At 31.0% G+C, this 10,888-nt stretch overlaps 1 pseudogene; it reads right to left on the minus strand.

Moving 5' to 3' along the window:
- Positions 1-921: 921 nt before the first annotated feature.
- On the minus strand, positions 922-1,913 carry LOC128175266 (arylsulfatase J-like; annotated as a pseudogene).
- Between the last annotated feature and the right edge of the window lie 8,975 nt (positions 1,914-10,888).

Consider the following 10,888-nt stretch of genomic DNA (forward strand, 5'->3'; position numbering starts at 1 on the left):
AAGCCAAACGGACAGTAGACCAGGATTACCGGAAGGATACATTGTTATACCTTACTTTACTCTTATGTCAAATATCTTTTCCCTGATCGTGTTTTATTTTTTTTTAAATCAGTTTTGTATGATTTAAAACATCGAAAAATTAAAATTAGAAATCAAGGCTTTATTCATATTTCATTAACAATCAAAGGGAAACACGGGGCTTTATATCTTGACTATACTAAATTGACGGTTCTTGGTTTTTACATGCATCTCTATCAATAATCTTTATAAAACGGCGATACGTTCTCAATATTTCTTTTAAAATGCAAACACATGAAAGAATGCAAACACCTGCAAGAGTGGGTTTTGAAAAGTCCAACATAATAAGGGTGACAACTTAGTAATTAACCAGAACTTGTGTTCTAACCTACTGATTATGTATACAATAGAATATGTTCAAGTCAGCATAAAAAAATCCACCACTTATTATGTTAAGAGATTTCAGGGTTGCAGTTGAAAAACTGTAAATCCTCAAATTTAAAAAACAAGCGCCTTTATTGACACGTACGTCGTATTAAAGATATGGGTTTAACATGTGAAACCCCTTTTTTATGTTGTTGACTGACAGTTTCGTTTAATAAAGCCAACAATTTTTATTAGAAAACGAAAGGAACATTTGAGAACAAATGATTTCCCACTAATGCATAGTGTCTTTACTAACCCAAACACACAAACACATTTCTGTAAAAAAAAAAAATGTGTAACACTTGTAAACTTCACATGCCAACAGATGTAATAAGAAAAAGTAAAAGTAATTTATTCTGCTTCAAATGTATGCTTAGGAAACATATGACCAATCAAACAATCCTTATGCCTTGTAAAGCTTCATAAACTAGTATTCATGATATAATATGTAAAAGAACGAAGTCACATTCACATCAATTAACACCAGCCTGGTGACCAAAATCCTCCGTAATTGCTCGGAGCTGAAGAATGCGAAATATTTTGATATTTTGCGGGAACAATTTGCTTGTGATCGTACTCGATTTTCGACTTCCATTTTTTCACTATATCCGGGTACTTCTTGGACAAATCTACATGTTCGTTAGGATCATCTAAAACAAAAACAAAATATGTCATTTAACAAATCATGGTCTACTTAATAAAGAATTTTTAAAAGTACCAATGATTTTATTTACCCTTTACGTTGAAAAGCATCATTTCGTCGACAAATGGACGAGTGTAGTTTATGGATACATCTTCATACAAGTCAGACACGACCTGGTCTGGCTTGTACCAGTCTTGGTAGGCCCCAGGATAACCATCGATCAACATAAAGACACCCATCCTACATCAAGGTACACTTAGAGTTTTAAAAAATGTTTTCTTAGAATCTATCTAGTAATAAACATCAACTTTTAAAACTCAGACAATTACTTGTACGCTTTGCGTAAAAAACAATGTAAACAAATTTTTAAAAAACACAATTCTGTTAGAAATACAAACTGCAACGGGCATACCTTATAGCAGCGTGGCCACAATTCTCCAGCTTTAAATCGTCGATGCTGTAAACTCGGTTCGTTTCGATTCTCCTGCTTTTCGAAGACTTTCCCTCTGATCAATACCATCCAATTTTGGGTCTGTTAAAAATATATTTATTAACTCATGAAATTGTTTTACCAAATTTTTTATCAAACCAAATTATCTCCCTTTTTTTTTTCAAAAATACCCTTTACTTTCCACAACATTAAAAAATATCGTTTTTAGGGGTTTCAGAACAATATAATGTAATAATCGATAATTTTTAATAAAAAAATGAGATTTGGTTTCTGATGAAGTTTTACAAATGACAAATATCAAATCGTGTTCTTTTCATCATGTTTAACATGTAAATTACCTGGCGTTCCTCCTGCGGCGCTTAGCACGGTTGGCATCCAATCTACTGCATGAATTATTCTATAGTGCAAACATTGTTAAGGAGGTTTATTCTTAACGTCAATTCATTCAAAAAATTTAAGTAAAAGCAACAAAATCCATCGCATTATAAGCAGTCCTAAAAATATTAAAATATTCACTGGAAACGTTTATAGGTGAAATCATAGAATGCTTCATTTCATCAGACTCCTAGAATAAATGTAAAATATTTACAAAGATTATACCTATACAAAAGTTGTGATTAGTTACGTGATCAGTTCCTTGATTATTTAATAGTGTACCAACAATCTTTACATAAAAGTAAAGTTTTATCCATGATTTAAGCATTTAAGCATTTTAGACTTATTAGACACAGTTGGCACAAGTATGATTCGCACTGAATAATACTGAAGTCAGCCTGCGCAATTAACAATACAGTTTCCGATGAAAACAAAATTCGTCTCTCAATATAAATGAAAAGAGCAAAATTATACATGTATGTACAGCATTGTTTGTAAAAATAAAATTTTATGGAAATAAAAAGGGGTAACACTGTTGCATTGCTATGTATTTATTGAATTAGGCAGCAAATCAATGTTAAATTATTCCTATTCGCCAACTTTTTGTGAAAAGGGCCGTTAAGAAGCCTTAGTTGGAGAAAAGTTGAATTATTGTCGTCCGGTACAAAAATTAACAATTTGTTTATTTTCCACTTAATATTTGAAAAGTAGCCCAATGCCTTTAATTCTCATGCCAAGAAGGAGCCTGTTTGATAAAAACCGAAACTGATTATTGAGCGCAGCGCATTTTGATATATATACCACAAATTAAACAAAAATGTCGACAAAACAGTAATCAACAATCAGTCGAAAATCTAGTCGATTAGATGACCACAACAGCCGATCTTGATCTATACCTGGATATTGATAAAAAATTAAAAGTTTTAAAAACATACCTTTCTTAGATGTTTATATTAAATGATTATGTCATATATATATTATATTGATTTAATCTACAGCCAAATTACCTACCCTGGGTCAGGGATGGGGTCAATTACAATGGAAAGTAAATAATTACTTTAATTCTTCAATTAAATTACCATTACCATTACAAGAGTTTTCAAATGTAATTCATTAAATTACAATTACTTTGCAGATGTAATTAATTAAATAACAAATTACATTTTCATCAAAAATTTACTACAACCATGATTTATCTACAACACATACGGTAAACATTTAAGGAGGTATGTGAATAAAATTTCGTCATAATCAAAAATACTTTCACTATTTGAGAATTTGCTTATAATCAGTACTCTGATAAGTAAGAGTTTTTGAAAAGAAAAAATATATTTGGTTTTATTGTTTATTTCAAAACGCAGGTACATGTACCGGTAGTGACAATATGAAGGTGTCACATATCACCTTGATGTTCAATAAACATTTGAAAGTCATATCCCCTAACATACACCTATCATGTCAACTAAAGTATTTCCTGCATGCAAAACTATTATATGAAAACTTTCTCCTTTGCATTTTTATCCACTATTTTTTTTCCTAAGTTATGAAAACAATACCAAAATACAGTTTAATCTCAGGCAGAGGACAAACTATAATTGTTATCAAAACACAATTCATACCTGTTGTTCTGTACCTAATTGTAATTATCAAAGTATCATTAAGAGAACACACCCTGTGGACACGTTAGGCATCAAAAACTTAAAACCAATTTGAAGCCATGCATTCAGCTCTATCTATTTTAGACTATCAATTACAAAGCATGACTTGATAGGTTATATAATTTAGGTACCGGTAACACTGATATTGTTTGTAAATTAAACAATGATTCTTTAAACTAATTCAATGATAACTGTCCCACTAATTATTCTAATAAGAAGGGCAATAAGTATTTATTAAGAAAAAAAGAGATCAAGCTAATCATCAAATTCATGTACTTAATTAAATTTGGGAAACTTATGATTAAATATTGAATCACTACAAAAATTCATTTTGAAAAATATTTAGTATGATATATATATATATAATTATATATAACAAAAGTTCAATGCTTTTTAGCTTTTTAGCTACTCTTCCTATCTTGACCTTATACCATTGATAGTGTGGGGAACAATGGGTAGTAGACAGCTTTATATTTATATGTACATCAGTGTGTAGTTGAATTTAATTGAAAAGTAATTGGAATTATGTCTTTTGGAAAGAAATTAATTAAATTACCATTACATGTAATTGAAAATTTGACCAATTACACATTACCTTTAATTACATCAAAATTTGTAATTAATTACACTCAATTACCATTACAAATTACCATTACCCAATCCCTGCCCTGGGTATACAAAGTCAGACTTTTGTACTCCTGGCCCGTCATAAAAGCAGTAGCTTTAGTTCCTCCTTCAAACAAGGTAGCCTTTCTTTCCTCCTCTCAAAGGGTAGTTATTTCCAGCGTAGGGAATCGAACCAGCATTCTATAGATAGCCGTAACATTTACAATTATATCAATCTTACCAAATTAAATAATTTTTAAAATCATAATAAATTCATTTACATTATTTGATCGTTTTCGGTAAGAATAAACAATGAAAGGTAATGTAAAATGTAAAAACAAATTTCAGTGAGGTTTTTGTTTTGTCAAATGCACATATCAGATAAAAATACGTTATTTAGTAAACAATGGTTCAAAATAATTAGTTTCATGTCTTTATTTTAATAGGCGTCTTATTTTGCTGAGCCGCTCAAAAACAAATTTATACTTATAGATTGAGTTAACTGCAAGTCATGTGAGTATTAATAAACCAAAGTGGTCAAAAACTGGGGCACATTTTATCAAATATCTTTTAAATGTTTTGTACGGTCAAAAACTGGGTCTGTTTGACGTGATGTAAATAAATAAATTACCTATGCATCAGGCGTTTCGATAAATAATTTTTTTATCAAGTTTCCAGAAGAACTAGAATACGCGTGTTATAAGATGATAGTTTGTTTACTTGCTTAAATCGATAAAAGTATTTAGTGTACAAAAGTCGTGCTTTTATCTTCATGTTGAAGAAGATTCCTTTATTTGTTTATGTGTTTTGTATCATCAAAATCAGCCGTATTAGCTCGTGATGTATGATGCCATTTAGATATTCAAAGTTATGACAGTAAAATAGGATAGACGGTGATATTTATCTGCACATTAAGATACAGCTCTTTATCTATTTATCAAACGCTTGTATATTGCAAAATATGTATAGTTTGATCCAAAGCAAATGATTATATAAAACCATACGTTGAACTAGTGTTGCGTAAAATCTTATTAATGAATGACATATATCAGTTTCACTTGGAAAGAACTCCTGATATATGGTGAAGAACTAAAAATTAAAAGAAAAACAAAAACAGCGCTACATGAATTAAAATATTTTCATTTAAAGAAAATTGAAGCAGTATATGCTGTGTTCAAAGAATACATGAATTAAAAATATTTATTTTCAGCACGCAACATCACGTTTAAACTTTCTGGATATTAATTCAACGCATAAAAAAAGTGTTGACTCAAGGTAGTTTACATTTCGGTACGGACTGTAAACTACTTATATTTATTTATTTATTCTGCAGTTGCGTTCCTGCATGATAGGAGGCCATACCCACACAATCTGCAATATTCAACATCAATATTCTGCAATATTCAAAATCAACTATATCTGAAAACTTCTGAAGTTTTCATTTGACAAGCAGCTTGTCATATATGCTCAAAAGCACAATTTCATTATATCGGTTTAGCCAATAAGTACCTTATCAAGTACTGACTACCTCAACCATACACTTTCCCTTGCAAAGTTTGAACTCTGAAATGAATACTATCCGAACAAGACTGAACGACAGAACCTTAAGCCACACCCCCTACCCTTATTTGCGTTTCCACAAAAGAAAACAGTTTCATTCTAATTTACCGAGTTCAACCGAAATAAATTATATCTACATTGAGACCACGAACGGACTTAATCATACTTAGCTGCATTCAAGATAGTAGAAACTAGTCAGTCACAAGATTGCAATTGTCTAGGTAAATTGAATAGACAACCTGTTTAAATGCTAGGTCTCTGATTTGAGTTTGATAATATTCAACTAAAGATTTACTATATTCATAAAATTTGTTGACTTCGAGCAAAATATATATGTTAAAATTCATAGTAATTAATAAAGTAAGCAAAATGTCACTATAAATTTCATATTCGTTACAAGATGGCTACTAATAATAAGGTAGCCATCTTGAACTTGATACTTGGCATTCAAAATTTAGGCTTCGAATATGTACGTAGCGGTTTAATTAGCTTGTCGTATAACAGCGTAGGTAACAAGGGACAGTTTCAAATCAGATACACGTTAATTTTTTTGTAAAATTGAGAGTTGCTGTTCTTGAAGCAATTCAAATTATTTTTATTGATTATTAATACATGTAGTTAAAAGGATGTCTCTTGTTTAATTGGCATGCAATATGTAGGCCCTTACAGTTAATTACATGTAAATCAGAAGTAAAATGCAAAACTCGCAGCTATGAATGTTGTGTTGACTTTACACAGTAAATTTGCAAGTTACAGACGAAAGGTAAAATAACGCGAAAAGAAGGTGGATGGGACATAGTAAACTATACACTGTTACGTCTCTGACATGTGATGGTGCAGCATGCACACGGTGCGGAGTGTCAACATATTACAGTTAAATATCTGCGGGAGGTCTAAAATACTGAAACATCATGAAAATAGGTGAAATATGAAAGGGTCAAAATCTCATAAAAACCAGTATGTAGAAAATTTTACAGGTTTTGACTAATAATTTTCTTCAGAAAATTGGTGATTGGCCTTACATATATAAAGGAGTAAATTAAAGGTATTTGTGTAGAATGGGACTGAGGAAATTCTAGCTACAGAGTTCCAAAGACTCACATCCCCTGGCTACAATGAATTGTAGCAAAAAAAGGTCCCGTGTATAGAGTTGTACATGTATGTCCAGGTAAAATCCTTAAATCTGCAACAGAGACCTTTCTAAAATGGCGTCTTTTTCCCTTATGTTGTTTTAAATGTTTACTATGAAATTGGTTTCAAGAGATTGCTATAACACTATCCTATAACCACAAATGCTAAATCAGTGCAACTGTGTCCTTTTGAAATGAAATATAATGGTATTGTCACATTCATCTTATCAAAATTTAAAACAAATAAAACCTCATTATAATTCATGTATGTACTAAATCTTTTCGATATTAGATAAATGTAAGCATATGTAAAAGATTTATCTCGTTTTCTTTTGACGTTTACACATACTATAACACTTTATTGTATCATCTTTGACAAATGTGACCTAATCCATGTTATGTCTTTGCCTCGTGCCCAAGCGTGCCTAATCAACGATGAAAGAGAAATTGATATTTAAAAATAAGATGATTATTGATATGATCAAATTCTTGATTAATCAAACATCTACCCCTATAGGTAACTAATTGGAAGACACAGTTTGTTCTCATTAAGTATATGTCCGCCTAAGTAGAAATAATGAAAAGGAAGATGGAAGTGGATAGGGCATACACTACGCAAACCACAGGATAACATCACAAGGCAAGCCCTATCCTGGAACCCCAAAGGAGAACGAAAGAGGGACAGGCCAAGAAACACCTGGCGGAGAGATTTAGAGACGGATATAAAGAGAAAGGGTAAAAACTGGAAAGAGGTAGAAAAGATTGCACAGGATAGAGGGGCATGGAGAAATGCCTATGCCCCAGAAGGGGTAGCAGGCATAAGTAAGTAAGTAATATGTCCGCCTATGTACTTCTATTCAAATCTATAATTTGATCTACAGAATCAAAAGAGATCAATTATTAACCGCTCAAAATATACACTAGGGGCAAAATGGAATAGGGTGAAATTACAGATCAAACACTCCGTAAAATTTTCCATCGTAGCCTAAACACTTCCGCGTGAAGAAAAAATATTTAATGTGATTTAATATTCTTTTTTTTTATAACAAGGATTGACTATGAAAAATTTAGTCGATGATTAGTTTAACCGAGCAATTGTCAAGTTCTCGTTGACATCCTAATCATATACAATTAAAGCATTTACAAAAAAAACAACAAAGCAGCTGTTTAATTTAAAGATAGTTTTCTTTTAAGCATACTTTTGATGATAATAATCATCGTCATTTTGATAACTCACGGCAGTTTGTATGGATGAGTGACAAAAAGTACATGTGTATTTATATAATAATCTTGGCTTCTCGTTATGAACACGTTAATCAAAATATGAATCTGCAAATAAATAAATGTAAATAAATTCTGCATCATAATCTTAAAAGCTTTCTAAACATTAGATTTACGCGGTTCTGAGTAATGAATTATAAAACTGCTGCGTTTTCATTTTAAACATGCCGCGAAATTATTTGATACAACATCGATTTTATTAGACACAATTTGCAAAATCGAAAGGGAAACTTTGAGAAACCATTGCATATATCAATCACATGACTATCAAATTAAACATGTTTTGAATATCTAGTTCACACAACACATTCATACTCCACGGCTTTGACTCTTTTAGAAATTATAGAATATGCAACATATTTCATACATAATCGTCTGCACTATGACAACATAACTTATTTTGGTTTTTAAATAGTCAAAACAGTGCAGATTTTTTTATACTTTAAATATAATAAGTACATTTTTGTCAAATATAGCGTCGGGTATTATAAGATGTTTCTTTTTCATTGAACCATCGAGTTCTCTGCTGTAAACAAACAATATCATTGGAAAACAAAATTTTATTAATAAAAGTTTACAATTACTATTGACAATTCAATCTAACTTTTCTGGAACAATAACGTCTCATTTCCTATAAAAGTGATATGGTGTATTTTCTCTAAAATCACTATGATTTTTAATTTCATGTTTCATATCAAATACGTCATCAATTTTTAATCTATAAGTTACAAAAACTTTACAGTAAAAAGAGCCTTAGGCCTATTTAGATTGAATTTGTTTAACAATCAAAACTGAGAAAACTGAAAATCATCGAAATTAAAAATCAAAGTACTGAAGTACTGACGGGAGTTGATTTTATCGATTGTCATTTATTGTAAAATCAACTTATCTTGCGTGGGAATTTATTTCTAGTCTGTATTTAAATTATGCATTAATATGAATTTTAATTAGACTTTTCAGACAAGAATTTAGAGAAACCCCATATGAATCGTGTTGTGTAATATTGATGATAGATTTCAAACTATGTATTTGTAATCGAAAATATTCTAAAAATTGTATGGATCCAAGCACTATTGATATTAAACTCCAGTCTCGTTAAACCAGACGCTCAGCTGTCTCCGCTAATCTCCGACAAGCAAGAGAGCCTCTATGTTTGTCGGATATTTACGGAGACAGCCGAGCTTCTTGTATATTAAACTTTGGCGTAGGAATACATGAGACTACATAATTATCCAAATTGTTCGTATTATATAAAATCTTACTATTTTCAAAGTGTTTATAGATAAGTTTCCTTGAAAAACAATGCATATCGAATTTTTGCGTGGACCCTGAGGTCCACGCAGAAAATATATAAGCGAGGTAAAACCGGATGCAATGGAAAAAATTCAGCCTGCGCATGAGCTAGCCTGGTTCCTGTGCAAAATGATAGATCAGGGAACCAGGCTACCACAGGTTTATCTGAACCGGGATCGGGATTCCATGCCGTATGCACATATAAGATATAAGTTCAAAGGCGCTGTAATTGTAAAGTTGCCAGTAAACATTACAAAAGCAAAGTATTCCTTTTAAAGAAATGATCGGCATGTGATATAAATTGTCAGTATTATGAAATAAGGTAATGTTATGCCGAAACTACAACATGCATCAAATAGCTTAATTTGCAATGTTTTGTTGTTTTCCGAATACACATGTAGCTTACTAGTAACTTTACTTTTATAGAAGGCGAGGCTAGAGTACTTCCCGATTAGAATTATTTAAAGCATTTAAGTATGATTGAATAATTATGTGACTGTATATTATAGATGATTGAATAATTATTTCACTGTACAAAAGTTTAAATCTCAAGAAAAATGCATTGAAATATGAAATTGATTTACACATTTATAGTATAGCTGTCACTGCATAACATAGTTACATGTAACAAAGTAGAGTGAAGCGTAATGTGTGCGCAAATAGTAGAATTCGCCAAATGCCTGATACTATACATGCAACCTTCATAAATATAGATCATAATTATTTTAGAAGTATAAACCATTTAAATTCTGGGATTAAAAGTCAACTATACATATGTATATATATATATATATATATATATATATATATATATATATATACGTAATACAACGTACAAATTTAGTGCTTAAATACAGGGGCTAGAGTCGGTGGAATCTGTGATTATTTTAAGGCTTTCACGTTTTCGTTGAAAACACATGCAAATGGTCCACGTATTGCAGTCCTTTTTTAAAGGACAGCAACTTGTTCTATTATATTCAAGAACCAAGACTTGTCAGCGGTGATGATTTGTGCTTAGATCCAAACACTGTTTCACTTTCGTTTTGCCAGAGTGACTGCATAGGAGAGTTGATGAAAATCAACTCCCCAAAATCAAGTGCTTTTATTTTTAAAAGAAAAAATGTGTACATATTACATTTGAAATGTGAGCTAAAGGCATAACCTTTACATGTATATAAAGCTTGAGGGGGTTTGTTTGTTTGCTATTTTTTATGTTTCGTTTTCGGTTTTTTTTCTTTTGAGTGATAGAGTTTCACACATTGAACATAAAAATATGTTTTTTAAATCGAACGAGTATTGAATTCAGGTATCAAACAATTATGATTAAATCACAACTGCTGGTGATTTGATAAACCAAAACACACATTTTTTCAAAACCATAGTGATTTATTTGATTAAACAAATGTAATGAGAAATTAAAACGAAACATAAATACATATTCCATTTT

The sequence above is a fragment of the Crassostrea angulata genome, chromosome 3, assembly GCF_025612915.1.
Source record: "Crassostrea angulata isolate pt1a10 chromosome 3, ASM2561291v2, whole genome shotgun sequence".
NCBI classification, from domain to species: Eukaryota; Metazoa; Mollusca; class Bivalvia; order Ostreida; family Ostreidae; genus Magallana; species Magallana angulata.